Below are 24,938 nucleotides of genomic sequence, written 5' to 3'. Positions count from 1 at the left end.
GGTCGGCATTGGCTCATCGTTATTTCTATGTGTTTTTTTCCACCTGTCCATCACCTGCTCAGCAACTGCAAAAAACACTTTTACGATATTGTTCAATACATGATAGATGGAAGAATAATTTTTGGGGAGTAAATATTTATCACGGGTACTTTTTTGTACTCCATTTAGAATTTAAGGTGGAAAGTGTTAAATAAATACTGTGCTTTTTACTGTCTAAAACTCTGTTTCCCAAAGACTGGGTCGCAACACTCAGGCTACGTTCAGACTGCAGGGCTTAACTCTCAATTCCGATTTTTTTGTGAAATCCGATGTTTTTGCGTTCACATTTCCAATTAAATGCGACTTGTATGTAATCAGCTGTATGAACGTAAAACGGCCCGAAAGTGTCCCGCATGTGCACTGGAGGACACGATGACCTCAACCTTATCGAGTGTGCTCTGTGTTTACGGAAGTTGTCCAAACATGGAAGCGAGCATTGAGCACCTGGAGATTTTAAACTTCCTCTCGTACCGGAGCCAGAACATGTACAACTTACTTGTTTTAAGGAGGAGATTGAAAAGGAGTAGGATGAGGTTTTGGGCCGTGGCGTTTTGTAGGACAGCGGCAGCGACGTCCGTTGAAAGGAACGTGTGGATGTGGAGACGTAGTCAAGAGTGGTGAGTGGCGATGTGCTTCGCTTCAGTGACACGGAGTTCATTAACAATTTTCGCCTACTTCAGCGCAGAATAGTGACTTGTTTGTGGCTTGTTGATAACGTGTAGGTCGGATGAATGCGCTTTGGCCGGTCACACTGAAGTCGCATGTCAAAAGATCGGATATGTATCGGTTTCAGGACCACATATCCAAGGCTGCGTCCAGACTGCACCCTGAAGTGACCCAAATCCGATTCTTTGGCTTCTATGTGACCTGTATCCGATCTTTTAATGACAGTCTGAACAACACAGATCCGATTTTTTCAAATGCGACCCAGGCCACTTGGATATGACTTAAGCTACTCAGGATGGATCTCATCCAACCCCGGAGCCTTGCCACCAAGGAGCTTGCCAACCACCTCACTGACTTCAACCAGGGTGATGGATAAGTCCGCCTCCGAGTCCCCAGCCTTGGCTTCCTCCTCAGAAGACGTGACGGTGGGATTGAGGAGATCCTCAAAGTATTCCTTCCACAACGTCCCCAGTCGAGGTCAACAGCTCTCCCCTCGCACTGTAAACAGTGTTGGTGAAGAACTGCTTCCCCCTCCTGAGGCGCCGGACGGTTTGCCAGAATCTCTTTGAGGCCGTCCGATAGTCCTTCTCCATGGCCTCCCCGAACTCCTCTCAGCTCAGAGTTTTTGCCTCCGCGACCACACGAGCTGCAGCACGCTTGACCCGCCGGTACCCATCAGCTGCCTCAGGAGTCCCCCGAGCCAGCAAGGCCTGATAGGACTCCTTCTTCAGCTTGACAGCATCCCTTACTTCCGGTGTCCACCACCGGGTTCGGGGATTGCCGCCGCAACAGGCACCACAGACCTTACGCCCACAGCTCCGAGCAGCCGCATCGACAATAGAGGCCGAGAATGAAGCCCACTCGGACTCCATATCTCCAGCCTCCCCTGGAATCCGGGAGAAGTCCTCCCGGAGGTGTGAGTTGAAGGTCCCTCTGACAGAGGGCTCCGCCAGACGTTCCCAAAAGACCCTCACTACACGCTTGGGCCTGCCAGGTCTTTCCGGCTTCCTCCTCCGCCAGCGAACCCAACTCACAACCAGGTGGTGATCAGTTGACAGCTCAGCCCCTCTCTTCACCCGAGTGTCCAAGACACGCGGCCGGAGGCCAGATGACACGACTACAAAATCGATCATCGTCCTCCGGCCTAGGGTGTCCTGGTGCCACGTGCACTTATGGACACCCTTGTGCTCGAACATGGTGTTCGTTATGGACAAACTGTGACTAGCACAGAAGTCCAATAACAAAACACCGCTCGGGTTCAGATCAGGGAGGCCGTTCCTCCCAATGACCCCTCTCCAAGTGTCACTGGCGTTGCCCACGTGGGCGTTGAAGTCCCCCAGGAGAACAACGGAGTCCCCGGTCGGTGCACTGTCTAGTACCCCTCCCAAGGACTCCAAGAAGGCCGGGTACTCAGCACTGCTGTTCGGCCCGTAGGCCGACACCACAGTGAGAGACCTGTCCCCGGCCCGAAGGCGCAGGGACGCGATCCTCTCGTTCACCGGGGTGAACTCCAACACACAGCGACTGAGCTGTGGGGCAATGAGCAGGCCCACACCAGCCCGCCGCCGCTCCCCGCGGCCAACGCCAGAGAAATGGAGAGTCCAGCCCCTCTCAAGGAGTTGGGTTCCAGAGCCCAAACTGTGCGTGGAGGTGAGGCCGACTATATCTAGTCGGTAACGCTCAACCTCCCGCACAAGCTCAGGCTCCTTCCCCCCAGCAAGGTGACATTCCATGTCCCCAGAGCTAGTCTCCATGTCCGGAGATCCGGTCGCCGAGGCCCCCGCCGTCGACTGCTGCCCAGATCTCTCTGCACCGGTCCCATATGGATCCTCCCGCGGGTGGTGGGCCCACGTGAGGACGGCCCCACGTCGCTCCTTCGGGCTAAGCCCGGCCGGGCCCCGTGGGGGAAGGCCCAATTAATTAATTAATTGAAATCTGTTTTTTTTTTTTTTTTTTGACACTAAAACGGAAAAATGAAATAACAGCATTCCCATTTGAATGTTTTTTGTTCTTAATTGATATTCAAAAAACGAATGGTACACGGACATTCAGTATTATCTATATTTTCTTCAGCAATATATCGCAAGCCTATATTGGCTATTGTGACAGAAACGATTTATCCAGAACAGCTAAATGCATTTCGGTTTTAGAAAAATTAAACAATCCTTTTAGTCTTCTCTCCCCAGTGGAGGTGTCCAAACTTTATCTCCGCCATAGTCCCCATCCATCTTATCATTTTGCCGGTTTCTTATCGCGCTGTGGCCCCTTGTCCTCGGGCAGAATGGAGAGAGGGATGGGAGGAGGAAGAGGAGATAGAGGAGTGACAGCAGCTCAGGGGGAAGTAGTTAGGGGCTTTTTGGTCTTGAGCTATCTGTCACTTAAGTAAGCCAGGTTTCAATGTTAATGTTGCTACTTCACATTGCACACAGTTGCCTCAGATGAACCCGACTCTCAGTCAAAGTGACAGGTTTAAGTAACGGTCTGAGTATTCTTTATTGTTCTTATCCTCTGCATTTGACTCATCATTCAGTGTCCTCGAGCTAACCTGAAACTAGCAGTGGGCAGCTGGTCAGAAGCTTACCTGGAGGATTGATCTATACTGCAAATATTTTGGGATTTTCATTGGAGCACCCAAAGGAGACCCACACTGGAAAAAACAAAACAAAAAAAAAAAAAAAACAATATGTAGGTAAGTTAAAATGACTTACATTCAGAAAATCTGATGTCTGGATTACAGGACAAAGAGGTGGGACACTTTTGTTCAGAGGGCTGTTACTCTCCTCAGACTACCATAAGAGTCTTGATCCTGACCAGTCCTCCTGTTACGCTGCTCTCAGATCTTTATTTGAGCCATTTAGTATAATTGTATTTGAACTGTTCAGTGTGCTTAAGTTGCCCCTCAGTGACAAATAAAGTTATATTGAATTGAAGAAAAACATATGACTCTTTGACAAGCTAACAACTATTAAAAAATGGAACTGCTTTAATGATCCTATATTACACAGAATTGATTCTTATGAACTTTAGGCCTTGCTTGAGTAATCCTTTTTTATTAGTCTGTTTCCATCGTCATGTAATGGTAGTTTAAAGTTAACAGTTTTTACCTTTAGTTGAGGAGAAAATGGCAATTCAAGGTAAGAAAAATAATTGAAGCAAAGTAGTATAGAGTTCACATGACATCACTAGGTGGAACAGCATATTTTCTGTTTAAGAGAGGCAGGAATTGTGTGTTAAACATGTATGAATGAAAAAAATACAACTCCAGGTATGTTTTTGATGAGGAAACATTATAACAGATCAGAAAATAGAGTAATATAGGTGCTTTAAACTCAAAGTAGCTTGGAAAGAGGCAATTATACATAAAAACCTCTCTCATCTCGGATGGCATAGGCTCATACTAATATGGAGTAGTCATGACTTCCCGACGCCCACCTTACCATCACCCCGGCTGTGATCGTGAATCAGCGCTCTGTTTGAATTACAGCGCCGCATTCAGAAATCTCTCCAGAACCCACACACGCTCGCGAAACAGCTCCTCTGACACGCACACCACTTTAAACACTAGCAAATGACAAATACTTTAAGTACATTTCCCACAGTTTTATTTCATGTTATTCTATTTCTCATTACAGTGAAATTATGCCAGATCTTAGTGACACTCACTAAGATGAAGTCGTGAAGAGCCGGTCTGTCACGACTCTGCATGGTCCTTATTAGGCTACATCACTAACTACGGACAAGCGTGTTATCTTTCAGCGTGGTAATTTAGCCTGGATTTCTAATATTTCAGTACCCTTTCCAAGGACATTTTAGAACATTAAAGTCTGACACATTTCCTGATTGACTATGTTAGCTCAAACCTTTTCCCCAACCTTTAAGGGCCCTTATTACTCTCTTCTGACCTCTGACCTCTGTTATAATGTTGTTTTTTCATCAAAAACGGAGTTGTGTTTTGTTGCACACAAATCCTACATATTGAGGCTCAGTTCTTCACTCAGACTGAAAACCGTATGCTCCATCTTGTGATGTCATGTAGTAATACAGGAAGTGCTTCCCTGTGTTTTTAAACTCCAGACACTTTCACTAGAATCATCTGGATCATTTCAGCCCAGTCTCTACTGTACAAAAAGTAAAAAGTAGCTGTTAACATGAAAATTACCACTAAGAGAGTAATAATAAAGACACAGACTAATAATAAAGCAATACTCAAACGTGTGTGAATGCAACAAAACACAATTTCTGGTATGTTTTTGATGAGGCAACAGCTAGAGGTATGCGCAGGACAGAATTTTCAATCCCGCTCCCACTCACAAAAATTTGTCATTTCCATTCTCGCTCCCGCCTGCACCTGCGATATTTTGTCCCACTCCTGCAGGCAAATCCCGCTTTCTTAAACTCTAGCAAACACAAAGAAGCAGAAAGGAATTGTCTAAAATGTGCTCAAGATTACACCATGTCCTTAAATTTAGGCTGCTTAAAATGTTTGTATAAAAGCCAAATGAAATATCCAGCACAAACACACATGTATGATAGGCATACATTGATCATTTGTACATTTTACTTTACACTCAGAGTTAGTTTGCGGGACTGCAGTTTATTATTTCACCCACCCGCCCCCGCCCGTGCCTGCAGTGAGCTTTCAAAATGTGTCCCACGCCACACTGTTTTGCATTGGGTCCTATGGGTGCAGGGCTCTACCAACAACATTATGACATTACTTAAAGCTCACAAGAGTCAGTGTTGCATAATATAGGAACTTTAATGTAATCATTTGGATCTCCCAAGCTAAAACTCTAAATGCTTTAAGTGTAATGCAAATTATGCAATAAAATAAATATATACTAACTTTTAGATAATGTATAATTAGTGCAGATGTTTTTTTTGAGTTGCGTCAGAGTAAAAGTAAATGGTTTTAGAGGACAGTCAAAAACGAATGATACACTTTGCACCCTACAATTAAAAGCAGAGCGAAATCTCCAAGGCGAAATCAATACAGCCGTTAGCGACTCCATTTTGCATACGGGCATGTAGTTGGGCGTGTGTGTGCGTGGATGACTGCTGATCCTCTAAAAGCAGCCAGCCCTTAATTAAACCACCTACTGCATTGTTGAGCTAATGCTAACAATGCAAGTGATCCCTGCTCATTAGGCAAAAATCTCCACAAATCTCCCCATGTCTGCAGTAGTGGTAGTTACAGACGAGCTAAAGGATCCACACCATTACACACACATTCACACAAACAACAGTCCAGACGCGCTTAATGCAAAGACGCCGTATGCATCATTACGCAAGCTAACTGAGCAGAAATGTTCCAATAAGGATAGGTCAGTGGAAATAAGCTGGTGTTTGGGAAGCCTCAAAAATGATAATGGAAAAGGAAGATAGAATGTTACACAGAATTATCCAGTTTTAGCCCATGGCCAGCAACCTTGGTCTGGACAGCCATTTTACATTCTCTGGTAGTTCATTCAGGACTAATTTAAGACAGGGCTAAAAGGCACCAACTAAACTAGTCTAATAAATGTCTACCTGTTCGATTTCTTTACTTTTTGGCCTTTTTGTTTGTACTTTATCATGTCATACAAAAAAAATGTATATTCTTGGTTGACATACACTAGCGATGTAACGATATCCAATGCTCTCAATACGATATTTTCACGATATGCATCTCATGGGATGATATTCATTGTGATATTTTAAGTAGGCTAACTAATATTGTGAATATGCTACTTTGCTACTTTTCTCTCGTCGTAATCCAAACAATTAAGATTTAGAATTGCTTAATAACTGTTATTTCAACGTGTAAATTGGACTGAAACAGCCCAAAGGATCATGATCAATCCTTGTATCATTCGTTCATTTGTTTTTCAATATAAAATCAAAAATAAGAAAATGAAATAAAAACAACAGTTTTCTTCATTATTTGTCTTTGTCTTTGTCAAAATGAAAAAAATGGATAATGATTCTTTTTTTTTTTTTTTTTCAGTTTTTTTTCGATTTTGTGTTTAGATGAATAATGGAAAAAATGGATAATGGCCATCGTTTCCATGACTTAAATTGTGATGCTGGACTTTTGCACCGCAAAACTGACTGAACCAGGACTAAACTGGTCCAAGCCTCAGTCCTGGTGTCAGTCCTGGTCTGATGCCTGGTCCTGTTCCTGGTCTCAGTCCTTGTCTCAGTTCTGGGCTGGTCCTGGTCTAAGTCATGGTCTCAGTCCCAGTCTGGTTACGGTCTGGTCCTAGACCTGGTTTATTCCTGGTGCAGTCCATATGCAGCGCAAAAGTCCGGCGTCGCAGTTTAAGTCACGGAAATGGGAAACAGCCATTATTCATTTAAACACAAAATCGAAAACTATTCGTTATCTGTTTTTTCATTTTAGTTTTGGAGACAAATAATGAAGAATATAGTTGTTTTTTTGTTTTCTTGTTTTTGGTTTTATACTAAAAAAAGGAATGATGCATGGATCATGGTCTATGTCGTTCCCTCTGTTTTTTAGGTATCACTGCACCATAACAATACATTTAAGCTAATAAACATGTGATTCGATATATTGTGATGGTCCACGATATTATTGTGAGAATTTTGACGTACAATATCATGAAATTTTGGTTATTGTTACATCCCTGACATACACCCAATATTTATGTTTTGTTTCTGCTTTTTTATCCCGATTTCCCCCCCATCCTTGTGCAGTTTAATATTGTAAACATTGTAAAGATATAACCAAATAAACAAAATATAAAGAAATACAAAATACAAATCATAATAACTAAAAGTCTAAATATGTCTTTACTTTGAGGTTACATTTGCACATATACCCAACTTGGTCATTATTCTTTTATGTTTGTCTATGAAATTCTGATGCTGGATACGCTGGGTCTTTAAGTGCTATGATTGGTCAGCAAAGATGGCCTGGAGGAGATCATTATCATGCTTGCCTAGCAGCCAGAATAATTCTCTTTATCTTCTATTCACATTATCTCTCAGTCTGTTCACCATTCCCTCCTCTTCATCTCTGAAGGGCATATTTAGCCCGCCATGTTACCTTTTATTGTAATTGAAAAATGCTATATTTGCAAAGAGCAACGCATCAAAAAGTGCAATTAGTTTTGGTTTTATGACTCTCTTGCGCTCTTGAGTCCCCCCTTCCCTTTGCTCCCTGCGCTTCCCCTTCAGAGCGCTATCACAACACATTCAGAGTTCATCCTGCTAATGAAACTACTGCACATCTCCAGGTTTGTGAAGTTGTAGTGTATTGTTTTGTATCTTGCTTGTGTATATTTGTGGAAAAAATGGCTGTTTGGGTGCATGGGGTGACATGGGTTACGTTGTGGGCTGAGTCTTGTGCAGGAAGTGTGAGCTCATATTGCTAAACATAAGGAGAGTTTGAATAGAGAATACTCAAACATGCACTGATGACATGTAAAACACTTGAGGCATGTTTCTGAAGAGACAACAACATTATAATAACATGATAGAAAGCTCCAAGAAGTTGATTTTGTATAATACCCCCTTGAAGTTTAAGACATTTATTCTTGGCCAGTGGAAGTTGTTGTCTGCGTCTGGTCCATTATTGTTCAGTGCCACAAAAAAATACATTTAAGCACAGTCATTTTACATTCTGTGGTAGTGCACGCTATGATTGGTCAACAACGATGGGCTGGAAGAGACCATTACCAAAGTAGCAGCCAGAATAATTCTCTTTATATTCTATTCACAGGATCTCTCAGTCTGTTCACTATTCCCTCTTCGGCAACTCAGGCCAAACTTACACAGAGCCATGCAATCATGTTTATTTCAGTGCCGCATGCATGGGAAACAAAGAAGCTTATCGACAATCCATTGAATAAGACTTCTTTCACCTTAGATATCCACTGTTTCTGAAGTGGTACATGATCCAGCTTTTTCAGGTCTGATACTGATGTTGCTGTATCTGCCAATACTCGATACTGACCTATACCAGTGTTGGGATGGAAAATTACATTTATTTCCTTAAAACACTATTAACTTATTACACGTGTATGTAACATGTTACACAGAGCACAATTGTTTATCCTTTAAATAACTAGTGAACAGTTTTGCAAGAATAAAAGTTCAAACATAACCATGTTTACCATCTTTTGACCATGTTTACCATCTGTCCAGGGAGTATGGATGAAAAATAGCCTCTCTGACTAATCCTGGTACATTTACAGAAATGCTGATTAATGTACACGGTCCCTGCTAAATAAACCATATTAATAAGTAAACATTATGAGACATCCAGGCCAAAATCAGCTGTAGAGAGCCAAATAAAGGTCCAACCAGGGTATCGACTGAACCGATATCATGGAGCTGACACCTGATCCAGCGTTTTTTTTTGTTTTTTTTTCCGTCAGTGTCGAAATCCGATACCAATATCGGTGCATCCCTCCCTAGTTTTCTGTATTTTTATTTTTCACATAGAAGCCACCATGGTGCTCTGAATGACTAAACTACCTGTCAATCATGTTCATTGGTACCATATCGGAAAAGCTAAGTTAACTGGCAAGACTATAACCAGACTGACTCACAACCTAAAGAAAGTCAGATGTGCAAGGCCTTGAATCCAATGTAAAACCAAAAAAAACAAAACAAAAAACATAATGCTTTTTTGGCAAAACATCCATTCAGATCCATTAGTAAAACAAACAAGAAAAAAAAAAAAACCTCACATACTCATTTGAACAGTTATTGATATAAAAAGGTCACATTCCTGAGACATAAATGAAAACTTTCTTGAAAAGCTTTAGAACAAATATAAGACTGTGCAGACTAATATACACCCATGGACCACTATGGAACTTACTTGGATGACTGAGGGACTACACAGATATGAGGCCATATGGTAATACAAAGAAACTATGATTTCGTGTTGAAAATGAAAACATAAGAATGTTTTTTTTTTTTCTTATTTTCATGGTATCGGAATTGGTATTGAGTATTGAGTGTATTCCTTAGTATCCAAATCGTATTTTAGAATCATGACAAAACTAATCACTACTTGTAAATACATTTCCCACTGTAGTGAATACAGTTTAACGGTTCTATATTACAGAAAATTGAGTCTTGTGAGCTTTAAGCCGTGTTAGAATATTGTTACCTCCTCAAAAACATGTGTGAGTAACCCTTTATTATGAGTCTGGCTACATCTCCAAAGCTCAAAATACTCTGAGTTTTGCTCTTTGTGGCATCATGTAGTGGGAGTTTTTTTTTTTTTTTTTTTTTTTTTTTTTTTGTAAAGGATAGAGATTGGCAATTCCAAGGCAGAAACGATCAAAGAGAAGAACTCTGCCTAAATATGCAGCATTTGTGTGTTAACCATGTGTGGATGAAACAAAACACAATTCCAGGTGTCTTTTGATGAAGAAACAACATTATAACATCAAGCAGAAAATAGCGTAGTATATGTCTTTTATTGTTTAGCATCTGTTTAGAATCTCCATTGGTTTATCATTGGTTTGACTCTATGAAGTTTGACAACACAGTCCCACAGGCAGCTACACTGAACTTAAAAGTAGCTGATAATGTCTTTGCAAAACTCATGCAATACTTTGTCATACGAAAAATGCCTTGTCAAAAATTTGCTTTGCACTGTCACTTGAGATATGGCCCACAAAGCAAGTCCTGCTAGTCTGGTGTATTTTCAGATCATTTTGAGATTCATCCCTGTTGTCAGAATCCTTGGTGTTTGAACCCAGTCATCAGTACCTGCCAAGGCTTGTTCCAAATGGTGAAATTCGTCTTCCTTTTCTGTTGTTTTTTAAGTGGGGCTTGTCAAAATGTTTACGTGTTCTGTTATTGTAGATTTTGATGAATAATACCATGTCATAGTGGAAAGAATGCGGTGAGAGAAGTGTAGCGGACGATTTCACACACTCACTTTTTGCTATTACCTGAGAAATCTCGTGAGGTTTGTGGGTTCAAAAAGTCAGAAAAAGCTATCTTGTCTGGCTGGTGCTTATCTCTTCAAGTTCACAACATTGATGGTTTAGCCTCTGTCCAATGGTGAAGCAGTACTATTATTGTAAGAGGATGGGTGTTGCTAATGGTAACAGTAGCCATCTACACAATCTCATTTCTATAGGGTCAGTCTTACTCATAGTTGTGATCAGGAGTTACAAGCTAGAAGGTTAATGGTTTATTTAGTTGTATTTGTTTTTTAGTTAAGGTATTAAAACTAAGTATAGATACTGAAAAATAATAATAAAAGGTTTGAATTTTCCTGAACACTTTCCAGAATGATCTTGAGATGAGTCCGAACTAATATAAAATCACAGGGTAACATAAAGGAAGTACTATTATTTAGTAGGGATGCAACAATAACTGAAATATTGTGATATCGTATCGTCAGAGGTCTCACAATAATATCGTGGACCATCACAATATATCGAATTACAAGTCTCTTTGCTTAAATTAAGAGTTATGGTGCAGCAATAGGTAAAAAAAAGACAGAGGGAACTACATAGACCATGATCCTTTGCTCCATTTCAGTGCAGACTACAAGAAGAAATAACAGTTCTAAGCACTTTTAAGTCTTAGTTCTTTGGATTAAGTCTTGTCAGGGAATTTTAAAAGGAAAAAGTAGCATATTAACAGAAAACAAAATATTGCAATAAATATTGGACTGTGAGATGTATATCGTGAAAATATCGTACAGAGAGATTTGGATATTGATACATCCCGAATCGTGAGCCTCCCAAAATATCGTGAACTTTCCCATGATATCGCAATAAATATCGATTTCGTGAGATTCATAATGTGACGATATCATATCATGAGACCTGGATATTGTTACACCTGTATTATTTAGTGTTGGAAATTACTGCTAGAAAAAACTACTATTGTTTAAAGTAGTATGGAAAATCAAGCTTCACATTTTTGTTATTATTCTGACAACAAAAGTTTTAGTTCAGCTCCAGGTATTTATTGTTTTGCTTAGCCTAATGTTTATTTTTTTCAACGTCTTTCTCACATGTTTGAGTAAAACTGGATTATTACTGTAGTCTGTCCACATCTCCCAAGATTGAAATGCTCTGTTCCACTTTGTGATGTCATGAAGCAGTAGTTTTCTAAATTATCAGCTATCTTTTACCTTTTATTCACTAGAGATCGGCAGTTCCAGGGCTGTTATAATCCAAATGATTCTAGTGAATGTGTATGGGGTTTAAAAACACAGTGCAGCACTTTCTGGGTTACCACATGACATCACAAGGTGGAACAGGGTATTTTTTCTTTGAGAGAGGAACTCAGCCTAAATATGTAGGATTCGTGTGTGATTGAAAAAACGCAACTCCCGCCATGTTTTTGACGAGGAAACAACACACATCACAAAATAGTGTAATATTGTCTCTTTAACACTGACCATGTTAATCTGAGTTAGCAATTTTTGTGTACTTGCTAAAAATGTCAACCTAGAGCATCTAAAGCAAGTCAATACTTTTTGAAAAACTTAGGTAAGGTTCGGGCTAACTATGTCTTATTTTCGAGTAGTGGCAGTCACTCCTTTCTGCTTGCTCTGGCCTTTCTCCCACAGTAGCCTGCAGCTATAGGAAGTTAGCACGCTGATCGAACAGTCAGAGGCAACAACAACCAAACAAATGGGAGATCTGAGGTGGGCTGCACTGTTAGCGCTGTTAATAGAATTCCACCAAATCAGCACTTGTCATTGCCCCTGCAAAAATATGGTCTGGTACTGCTATAGGACTCAGACAAAAAAATTCACTGTTTTTGAAATCTAAAAATACAAAATGGGTTTTCACCTTTAAGTTTTAAGTTGTTTCAGGTGATTTAAAGAGTGTTAAAACAGAACATATTTAAATCACCATTTTGCCTGTTATTAGGTGTGTGCAAAAATATTCAAATATTGATATATAGTATTGTTCAATTTGATGATACAGTATCCATATCCTGAGTTGCTGTATCAATATATCATCAAGAGTATTTTTATGTATATTTTACTAAATTATTTTGTGTAAGAGCTACAGTTGTGTTTACATTTTTACTGTTTTGAGTAAAATAGGTGTTTTTCGTTAGCCAGGGTGGCGCTACCTAATGCCTCTGCTCGGTTTCATTTCTCTCCAGCGACTAGGTCAGGAATCGGAATACAGTAGACTGTTCTCAAAAACCCCAGAAGTGCGAGGTTGGGCATCAGCCAAATCAGTGAAGAGCCATACATTCTGTGTTGGCAAAGATTCCCGAGATCGAGGATTTAAAGCAGGAACCAAAGAGAATGTTTGGTGAATTTTATCAAGGGGAAAGACTTTATTGTCCTTCTTCCTATGGGATTTGGGAAAAGCTTAATATACCAGTTAGCCCTGTTGGCAGCACATTACATATGTCACGACAAATCAGAGATTGGTTAAATGAAAAAAGTACGCACCTACCGTCAAGTGAACAAATTCTAATGCTGCGAGGTCAGACGGTTTCTACGAAGTGAAACCGGGCTGATGAATTAGGCTAGTTTTTTGTATAAACTTTGCACAAACTTAGGGGACTTTTAGTATCACAGCCACGATATAGCCTTTGTTTTTCACAGATCTGTATCAAATCAAATGTATCATATCAAATTATATTGAATCTAAAGTGCGCTGTATCGAAAAATTTATCGAGGCATGTATTGTATCGCCAAATTCTTAATGATACCCAGCCCTACTTGTTATTGTTTCGAAAATGCTATATTGGCTGAGTTCTTTCCTCAAACTTTTAGTTCCACCACATAAAGCCATGTGGTAATACAAGAAGTGCTCCACCGTGTTTTTAAACTCCATACACCTTCAGTAGAATCATTTGGATCATTTCAGCCCTGGAATTGCCAATCTCTACTAATCAAAAGGTAAATAGTAGCTGTTCACTTGAGCATTTGGAGCTGTAGAAAGACTAACAATGCAGGATTACTCAAACACGTGTGAATGAAACAAAACACAACTCCAGGTACAGTATGTTTTTGAAGAGATAACAACATTATAACATGGCTAAACACTCAAAAGAGACAATTTTGTGTAATATAGGACCTTTAAATATCATACATGAGTATTTAATGGATGTTTTAAGTCTAGGAGGCTTAGCATAAACATAAAATTGCACATCTCACACTCCCAGCTTCTTATTTGGGCTTCTTCTTCATTTCCATCATTGTCTGCAGTCATCACCACTCTTTCTTCCGATCTGCTTTCAATACTGCAAAACTCACTCAAATTACTCGCCTGGCACAGCAATATTGCAGGCTTGTTTTTCAGGCATAAATTTCACATACTCTTTGAAGCTTTTATTTTTACATCAGCGCCTTAATCTCCCTTTCACGAAATCTCTCAAAACATGTGCTGGAGCATTGACGGCGAGAGCTTTATGCAGCTATTAGCTATAGCAGCTAGCAGCAGGTGGCCTTGGTCGACGAAACTACTAACTGAAGCAGATGAGTGAGTACAAAGATAACACAAGATAAAAACTCATCCACAGACAGCATTTTGATTAGATAAATGTCATCGATGTAAATTACAAAGTGAAAATGAGGGCGCTTTGATGCTAATGCTAATAGAGCTATTGAGTAGAAGAAAAATTCTGTGCGGTTACATGAAGTGAAAGATATTTAAAGTATTGTAAGTGAAGTTGGCAGTCATAAAACTACAAAATCTCAGTTGAAATTATTTGTTAAGTTGTAGGAAAGACCTTGAAGTCCTTGAACTAACCTTGGACAGAGAATTCTTGAGAATAAACAAGGCAAGATTTGACTTTCGTGAACAGTTTTTGAAGGATCTTCCAATTGATCAGAACTAGGGCTGAACGATTAAGAAAACATTTTATTGTGATTTTTCTGGCAGATATTGCGATTTCGATTCTATGCACAATTTTTTTTTTTTTTTTTTCAAATCAAGTTTGCAACAGTTGCAAACGTCACAGAAACTTGCATCATACCAGATTTCTGCAACAATGATTTGACGCTGGATGGTTTGCTCACATTTGTTTACATTTTACAGAAATTAAACTTGGCCAGTAAACTATAAGCACAGAAAAAACAGCTTACCCTTTCTGCACTGATGTGGTCAGCTTCTGTCGGACTAAAGGACACGACTCAGTGGAATATGATTGTTCTTTCTGTGACAGAAGATGTGCTGATGACGGTGAGTCTGTTTTGTGCTTCTATTGTGTTTTTTACACAAACGCCAGGTTTAAATCCTCACCTCCTAGCATTGTGGCGGTGAATGACTTCACGGCACATAGACCTTAACACAGACCCATAAATCAAAAATGATGGTGACAAGGCGACGGCAACAGTGTGCATTGAGTCAACACAGAACTAAACTTCTCCCTCAAAACTGGGCTTTAGGAGCACTGCAAAAAGACGCAGCTTTGACAACCTCAAAATCATGTTGTTTCAGATTGTGATTTTCAGTCTAAAACGATAGATCGTTCAGCCCTAATCAGATAATCAGTATAAGACCACGTGGTAATAAAGAAAGTACTATTACTCTGCAGGCCCGTCAAGAGAAATTTGCGGGCCCAGGCCAAGAAGCCTCACATGGCCCCCCTCTAATATAAATTAATAGGAAGTGGATCCAATTCTGGGTCCTCTGTCTACTACTATTCTAACAATACGTTTTAGTTCAAGATTATTTTGTTTTGTTTAGCCAGTGGTATTATTATTATTATTATTAGTAGTAGTATTAATTAAAGGTGCATTGTGTAACTTTTCCTGTGGAGGGCCTGTCAAATGCTTTTTTCCACAGAGATGTTATTGCTTTCTGTGTTCATGGAGACCAAACCAGACCCAGTTATAGGTCAGATCTGTGGAAGTACAACCCTGCTCACAGTCAGAATGCCTATTTATTTTTATTTTTTTTAAAGATATTCTTGAGCTATAAAACCACCTGTAATTAAATAAATGTAAAGTAGACATACTGTGGAACATTCCAGGCAAAGCAATGACATCTCCATAGGAACAATACGGTGATGGACCCTCACCTTTAAGTTAAAATAGTAGAGCCATTGCTTTGAGGAGAAATTCAAAGCGGTTACATGAAGACATTTCAATTATTGTGACTGAAGTTGACAGTCGTAAAAATACAAAATCTCAGTAGAAATTATTTGTTGAATTGTAGCAAAAGGTGTCCTTGAAATAACCTTGGTCCAGACGGAGAGTAACACGGTAACAATTTGGGTGGAAAAATATATTTGCTAGATTGTCAAAAATGTTAGCAAGATTAATTTTCTGGTTCACTGTAGTTGCATAAAATCTAAATGTTAAAAAGTAACTGCAATTTGTGACCCATAGACTAAAATAATTCTCTGCATTTTACATCCTTCAATGATTCAGCATGCTAATCGCCACAATTGTGTTTATTGTTTGGTTTGGCTTTTGTAATAATGAAACCTTGCACTGATATCTAAGCTTACTAAAAGATTTAATAGCTTTAATGGCCCATATTACTATTTTATGATGTTGTTTCATCCTCAGAAACATACTCGATGGGGATGTAATGATATCCAAATCTCTTGATACGATATTTTCATGATATGCATCTCATGGTACAATATTTATTGCAATATTTTGTGGAAGCTAAGAAAACGGTGAATATGCTGCTTGTCTGTCATAATCCAAATAATTAAAATTTAAAAGTGCTTAATAACAGTTGTTTTATCATGTAGATTGGACTAAAACAGAGCAAAGGATCATGGTCTACGTAGTTCTGTCTGTTTTTTACGCTGTTGCTGCACCATAACAATGAATTTAAGCAAAGAAACTTGTAATTTGATGTACTGTGACAGCCCACGATATTATTGTGAGACATTTGATGATACAATATCATGCTATTTTGGTTATTGTTACATCCCTAATACTCGGACTTGTGTTTTGTTTCATTTACAGGTTTAACCCACAAACCTTGGATATTCAGGCTGAGTTCTTCTCTCAATCAGAAAACACTGTTTCACCTTGTGATGTCATGTGGTAATGCAGGAAGCGCTCCATTTTGTTTTTAAACTCCATACAAATTCACTAGAAACATTTGGATCATTTCAGCCCTGGAATTGGCAATCTCTACTGAACTAAAGTTAAAAGGAGCTGATAATTTGAAAACTACCTCTTCATGACATTTTAAGGTGGAACCATATATTATTCTTATTTAATTCAATTTAATTTTATATAATATTATTTATAATTTATTTAATAATAATAATAATAATAATAATAATAATAATAATAATAATAATGATGATGATGATGATGATTATTATTATTAATGCATTTATTTATTTATTTATTTTATATATACTATGAACCAGATGTTATGTGTTCTTCATAAAGATTGAATTGAACTGAATTTGAGCTTTGGAGACGTAGACAGACAAATCATTAAGGTTTACTCAAATGTGTGTGAATAAAACAAAAAACAACTCTCAGTATGTTTTTGATGAAGTAACCACATAATAACATGGCTTAAAGATCAGTTCAAATGTCATTTTTTCTTAATATGATAGATATGATCCCTAGCAACTACACTCCCAGGGGCCTCACTAAACAATGACTCCAAAGAACAGTCTGTTACTTCAACTACTTTGACCCTCTTCTTTTGGTTCGCTTGCAACTGTGACGGAATCTTCTCCAAAAAGCAAAGCACCTGGCCAAAAACCTCCCCACGCATTCTCTCCCACACACGGCCGACGCACACGCAGCGCCGTCCCCAGCGACTCGGAGCGTGTCAGCTGAGGCAAAGCATCGAGTACAAGCGCCAAACTAGTGTCATGGAGATACTAGCCGGCCGAGCGTAACCGCGGAGACCGGCAACAAGGCCAGCAGGTCTGAATCAAGGATGCATGAATGGACACGAGTACAGGGAAGTGTAGAGAGACACATGTTGAGAGGAGGGGACACCTAGAATATTCAGTGCATTGTGTTCACCATCAAATATAGAAAACGTTTTTTGTCACTTGTGAAAAGAGTTGTAGGCTAAGTTGAGATTTGGCCTGGAGCAAAGAGATAAGACGTTTTTTGTTGTTGCTGTTTTTAAACTTACAATATTTAAGAACTATACATAGCATTCCCGTTGTAGTTTTCAAACAAGGAACTTCTAGGACATGCTATGACACATTTTGATGGACTAAAGGCCTTGACAAACCCAGTTACAGTTGTCTGATTACATAAATGTACTGCATGTTATTGCGCATACTCCATATATGATGTTCACAGTGGTAGAAAACTGTTTAGACTGAACTCCGCCATCGACAAAGACCAAAGTTAGTGCGACAGGAACCAGCAGCAGATAAAAATGCGTCAATGTCTATAATCTCCTATTGAATTATGTAAGTAAGCTAAGGTTAAAGCGTACTTATTTATCCTGATTTAATGCATTTGAACCGTCCTTTAATGCCAGCGGGGCAACTTGTGCCCTGCGCAAGAGCCATCTCCAGGTCTAGAGGCTTTTAGGCTAAATTCTGTCCTAACAATATTATAAACTGAACTTATTTTTCCATTTTGGCTTAACTCTATCTTTCTTTTAAGGGGATGCAATCAGAAACAACAAGTTGCATTATGATGTTTTATGTTTTTATGCCCTTCCCCATGGCACAACATCTACTAAGACTGGAGTTTGCAATGTTGGTTGAGTGTTAAGTGTTTTTTACCCAAAGTTAAAGCAGAACTATTATGCAAAATAGACTTTTCAAAGCTTTTAAACATGTTATAGTTGTTTCCACTTCTCATTTCCCCTCTCAAAGTTATATTTAAAGTGATTTGTTCATTTTGAGCAATCTTTAAGCACTTATTTTCACTTATTTTTGGGGCCTTCTCTGTGGCCAGCCCCAAACTCTGGAACGCTCTGCCCCCCATGTCCGAATAGCCCCCACAGTGGAGTGTTTTAAGTCTCCTCTTAAAACCCACTTTTATTCTCTGGCTTTTAATACTGCGTGAGTTGAGTGGTCCTCTGTGTCTTTTATTTATTTTATTTTACTTATTTGTTGCTATTTTATGATTTTTATGGTTTTTGCTTTTATTTTGATGGTTTTATTGTTTATTTAGGACAGGTATGACCACATTTTTAGCAATTTATCTTTTGGGTGTTTTCATTTTATGATCTCTGTGCAGCACTTTGGAAACTGCTTTGTTTGTAAAATGTGCTATAAAAATAAAGTGGAATTGGATTTGGATTTGAAGACATCATATTACTGATCAATACGTTTTCAAGGCCACCGCCCATTGCTCTCTACTTTGTTTTCCAATTTTGACCAAGCGTGATCTGCAGCTATCTGTAGGAGGTGCCGACTCTTTGTTTTGATGATGTTTAATATCTGCTCCCATTTGGCACCACAGTTTTCTAACATAAAAGTCAGCGGACTGGTTTCTTTTATTAAGTCTTTTTAGATCAATATTCGATTTAAAATGTGCAAATTATAACATGATGATCCGCGGGTGTGAAAAATTATAGCTACATAGCAGACTCAAGCACTTTATGAAAGTCTTCTTTAATCGTGCACTGTGGATAGGGTTGAGGGTGTGCCACCTTCTTGTCGGTTGTTTTTGCTTTGACTGGAATGTTCCACAGTATGGCATTAAACTTACAGGTAAAATCAAAGGTATTTGTGAGGAGTAAAACACCTGTAACTGAATAACTGTAAAATGGATCAGTTTAATTTCATAGCTTGGAACATTTCATGAGAAACATCTCCACGGAAACAAGCATGCGGCACACCCTTCACCAGAAAGGTCACCTAGTGCACTTTTAACCATTGTAAATGTCATGAAAAGAGCTGAAACATTATGTAAAATCTGCAAACTTCCACGTAATAACCTCCACAAAACCATTAGCAAATAGATACGCTGTGCAAAGCTGCCTGAGCAGTGGAGTCTGGGGAGGACAGACATTATTGGCTTTGTGCAAATGTCAGCTCATTTGTAACAATTTCATAAAAAAGCAGAAGAGGTGGCCACAGAGTACAGCCCGGGCTTAACCACTGCAGTCCTCCTTTAAGACTCTCCATCAGACCCTCCATCACCGAACACAGAGAAGGGCCCCCACACTGCGGAACCCTGCCTCACAAGGACTACCCACAATGCCAGCCGGGGACACTCCTCTCCGTAGATTTGAAAAAAATAATACCCCTCCTCTCCACAGCCGTAACGACACAAATTTGCTAAGTTTCAAACGCAGAGGCTGATGCTGCTGAACTGCACAAATGACTGCAACTTTTCCCCAACTTGCAGTATTTCTCTCTCCTCTCTCTCTCTCTTTTTTCAGTCTAGAGCGCTGGCTATAGGATCTCCGGGGATGTAGAATTCACAAGGCAAACAGTGCAGAGATGTAGCCGGCGGATGTATGGTTGCGGACAGAGAACCCCCCCTTTCTTTTCTCTCTCTTTCACGCGCCGCCGTTCTCTCTTTCTCTTACTCCCTCCCTCCTTCCTTCTGCACGATCTCCACCTCCCTACCCTGGTTTTCTTTCGATGTACTGGGTCAGTTCAGATCCTGCACTGCACCAGACTTGAGTTATGTGTTTCAGGGTTTCCTCGTGCTTTGTTCAGTCAAGGAGACAACTGCAAATCTTATATGACTGATAGAGGCGGTACGGTCTGGGTCTGTTCTTTACATTTAATAGCTTGCATAACAAAATGTCTGAAAGGGAGTGGGTGGGGAATAGCCAGCCATCATTAGCGCTTTAATGCAAGATAATATACAAAAATTACTAGTTGGAAGAAAAGAAAATGTAGACTGCTTTTAAATGTACAATGCACCTCTCTTTGTTGAGTTATATTTAACGAAAGAGTGGGTATTATACTTTTTTAATGTCATCAAAAACATCCTTGGAGGTTTTAGACGTCATCTGTGCAACACTGAGTAATTTAGCGCAGTTTTTCCCAAACTTTTTTTTTTTTTTTTTTCCATGGACCCATATTTTAAAAGTCACAAACCTTCGCAACCCAAGTCAATAGACATTAATCTGTATATTGTAATTGTATATTGGAGACCTACATGCAGATCGTGACAAGGTGACACAAAAAAAAATCTCCTGCGACTCACCTGAGGGTTGTCTTGGAGTCTTTGGAAAAAATGATTTATCTCCTGAGCCTTATTCGAACCCTCCTTTACGGTTAGTTGTAAGATTCTGCGCAACGCTCAGCCCACAAACCTGCGTCATCCATGCTCCCACATGACCATTCTCCATCAATATACAAAAACATGATACAAAACTACGCACAACAACTTGGCAAACCTAATGCGATGTGCAGTAGTTTCATTAGCGGGATGTACTGCATGCATTGTTTTTCCCATAGAAGTAAAATAACTTACTCCACAAAGGAAAGCAATTCACAGAGGGGAACTAATGAACAACAACAGAACAAAACTGGGTTATGTCAACAAAGTTTGACAGATGTTTAAAGACTTTTTTATTAGACTATTTTCTGATCTATGTTATAATGTTGTTTCCTCATCACAAACATACCTGGATTTGTGTTTTGTTTCATTCACACGTAAATTTTTTGTGCAGTACAGAGTCAAGTTTTAATTCAAATCTACTCACATAATGTTAATATGGTCTCAACTCAAATAACTTACCTAGACTTACTTTTTAGCGGTGTAGTTGGCTGCTATGACAACCCCACCCCTGCAACTTTAAATTAGCCAACAATACCTCTCCCTAAAATGGACTCTGCACACTACTTTCGTGACAGTACAAAGACATACACACAAAGTTATTTCAACCATCAGCATAATCACACAGCTCCAACAAGCCACTCGAAAACTAAAAACCTCTCTTCTTTTCCCTCCTGGACTCACAAACCTGGACTTTTTTTTTCTTTCTTTCTATGGCGCACCTGCCGTATACTGCAGCTTCAGCACTGGGGCCTCAGACAGATTGGCTTTTTCAGCAAACCGAAGATAATTCCAGGCTCCCCAAATGCTAGGACACACGCTTTACATGACGGCCACTGCGCATACACAAACATTATGCAAAATGGAAATGTCACGCTGCCTATTTCAAACAAGGCGCTCTCCGGAAAGGCAAGTTTGGCTAATTGGGCGATTACGGTGTCATTCAGGGACAAAGGAGCTCAAAGAATGGCTCCTCGGTCTAAATGACAGTTTCTATTGCGGGGTGGCTGTGTCCTGGTTCAGGCTTAAGACTCTGCATGGCTTTGCTTTGTGTCACTACAATCCCTTTACCAAATTGTACTTTAAGGAGACGCAAATAATAAAGATTAATAGCACCATGGCAGGACTGGTGATGTGTGGATGTATTTTTAATAAAATAAACAGAAAAATTTGGCTTTTACTGTTAAAATTGTATGTCTACACTTTGATCAGCTACCAAAATAAAATAGATTACATTATCATAGGTTAAACATCCTATATTACACAAAATGGATTCTTACGAGCTTCAAGACATGTTATAACAGTGTTACCTCCTCATAAACATACCTGGAGTTGTGTTTTGTTTTGTTTTTTGTTTTTTTTTTTCACACGTGTTTTGAGTAACCCTTTCTCCCTAAAGGAGAAATTCAATTTGTCAACTGAACAAAAGTTTATTTGGTCAAATACGTTTCGCAGCTCATCCAAGCCGCTTCTTCAGTGCTGTTTAAAATGCTGGTGCATACTTCCTTATATCTGCCCGAATGGAGAAGCTAACTATCGTAAAACTACTCTGAAACTCTACTTTGAAACTTTACTCTGAAATTCTCTGATTTAGTAAAGTCAAAACAAACAAGAGAACAATATGGTAGCCATTAGGGCCCTGAATGGTTATGCCAATAAGACCCCACACTCAGTGCAGTTCAATAGACCGAACTAACTAACAGAAACTGTAAACAAGTATGTTAGTTTCAGAGTAGTTTCATTATAGTTATCGCCTCCCTTCAGGCAGATATAAGGAAGTATCCACCAGCATTTTGACCAGAAATGAAGAAGTAGCTTGGATGAACTGCGAAACATATTCGTAAACTTTTGTACAGTTGACAAACAGAATTTCTCTTTTTGTTATGGATTCTTCTGATTTATCACACATCTAACCCTTTATTATGTCTGTCTACATCTCCAAAGTTCAAAATGCTCAGTTCCACCTTGTCATGTAGTTCAGGTTAACAGCTACCTTTTACCTTTAGATGAGTAGAGATGACCAATTCCAGGTCAGAAATCATCCATATGACTTGATGCAGACGAGCTTCAGTTTGAGAGAGCTCAGCATAAGTCTGCAGGATTTGTGGGTGTGAATGAAACAAAACATAACTCCAGGTATGTTTTTGAGGAGGAAACAACATTATATAACGGCTCACAAGATTCCATTTTGTGTAATATAGGACCTTTAAACTTTCTCAAAATAGTTTTAGTCACAAAGTTAGTCTGCAGCAAGCCATTATTTTTTTCCACTTTATATTTCCAACAGTTTTTCTCTTTCAGTGGCGGGGACCAGTTTCCCTGCACAAACAGCAAACAGCTCAGTGTGCAGTCTGGGCACATAGTGATCACACAACAGCCAGGCAGTCCTCGTTCTCCCAAAAACACCCTCCTCACCCACCCCCCCGAGCGCCAGAGGCCGTCAGTTTTTACGCCAAAGCGCAATCCAACCGCCAACCGGGACCGCACGCGCGCAAGTACCACCCAATCGTACCCACTCAATGCTAAACGTCCACTTGTATTTACTGTTGCCGCTAATAGCCACAGCTTTATCATCCGTGGTGTCAACGAGCAGTCTAAAGTCTCCGCGTAAAGAACAGGTTACAGCACCACGCTACATTACAATTCAGATCTGTGGAGAGTCGCCCCGATTCACAGAAGGAAAGATTGTATTTTTGAGCAACAGAAACACCTGTAATGAATAAATGCTGGATGGTTTAATGTCATACCACGGAACATTCCAGGCAAAGCAATAACATCTTCATGGAGACAAGTAGGTAGCAGGCCTTCCACCAGAAAGATTGAGCAGTGCTTATTACGGTAGCGTTAAGTTGGCGATATAGACAAATTAATAAGCCACAATTAGTGAAACGTGTGAATGAAACAAAACACAACTCCTGGTATGCTTTTGAAGAGAAAACAACATTAAAACTAGAGCTGGGTATCATTAAGAAGTTGCTGATACGATACCTACCTCAATACAGTACACTTTCAATTCAATACAATATATTTCAATACGGTTCAATAAAAACTAAAGGCTGTGATACTAAATGCCTTTGTTAAACCACTTCTTGTGCAAAGTTCATATGAAACGCAAACATTTTAATCATCAAAACAAAGCTACAGCACTGTAACAAAACTGTAACAAAACTGTAGCACTGTAACAACATAATTTAGTAAAATATACCAAAAAATACTCTTGGTGATATATCAATACAGCAGCCCACGACATCGATACTGTATCATCACATTAAACTATACGATATATCGATATTTTAATATTTCTGCATACCCCTAATTATAACATAGAAGTACCACCCAGTCGTACCCACTCAAAGCTAAAATGTCCACTCCTATTTACTGTTGCCACTAATAGCCAAGACTTTATCATCCATCGTTTTAACAAGCCAGTCTGCTACATCTGCGTAATTCTTTGTTTAAATCTAGCTATTAAGCCTTATTACATTAGCATTATTCTGCTATATGTTCCCATAAGCTCTCCAGTGTTTCTAAACTGCAGATAGAGAAAGTAATTTATAGCATGGCAACTCATTACCCAGTTTTCTACAAAGTAAGCGGGGGTGGCAAACAATGCATCATCTGCAATCAATGCAGCCCAAAATACATATCGATTAAGAGGCCAAGCTAACGTGTGAAAGATGGGTGACAAGGCTAATTAAAGTACGCAGGATCCGTTCCCCGGGAGTGCAGACACCTAAGGGTGCCAGTTGTCTAGGATACAAAGAAGGGAGACATTTTGTACAGAGGCAAAGCAGTGTGTCACAATGAGTCTCGTTATGTATAGCGTCTTGTCAAATGGTTGCGGAGACAGTGGAAGGTTTTGTTAAGACTAATAGGGGGAGGTACAATATTGAGGATTAATAAATACTGCAAAGTAATGGCCACATGTCAAAGTTATAATCGGAATTGTCTTTTCAGATGGTGGTGTAGTCAATCATCTGAATCCGTCTGATCCTTTGTATCATCAGCTAAAACTAACAATCTTTGTATAGCTTTATCTGTAGAAATGGAGAGTCGTGTAACTTTTCAGGTGGGGATCGGCTGCTTGTCTCCATGGAGATGTTATTGCTTTGCCTGGAATGTCCCATAG

The sequence above is a fragment of the Boleophthalmus pectinirostris genome, unplaced genomic scaffold (assembly GCF_026225935.1).
Source record: "Boleophthalmus pectinirostris isolate CB_2022bp ecotype Guang Dong unplaced genomic scaffold, ASM2622593v1 HiC_scaffold_9, whole genome shotgun sequence".
Taxonomy (NCBI): domain Eukaryota; kingdom Metazoa; phylum Chordata; class Actinopteri; order Gobiiformes; family Gobiidae; genus Boleophthalmus; species Boleophthalmus pectinirostris.
The sequence above is the reverse complement of the archived record's forward strand: the minus strand, read 5'-3'. Positions refer to the sequence as shown.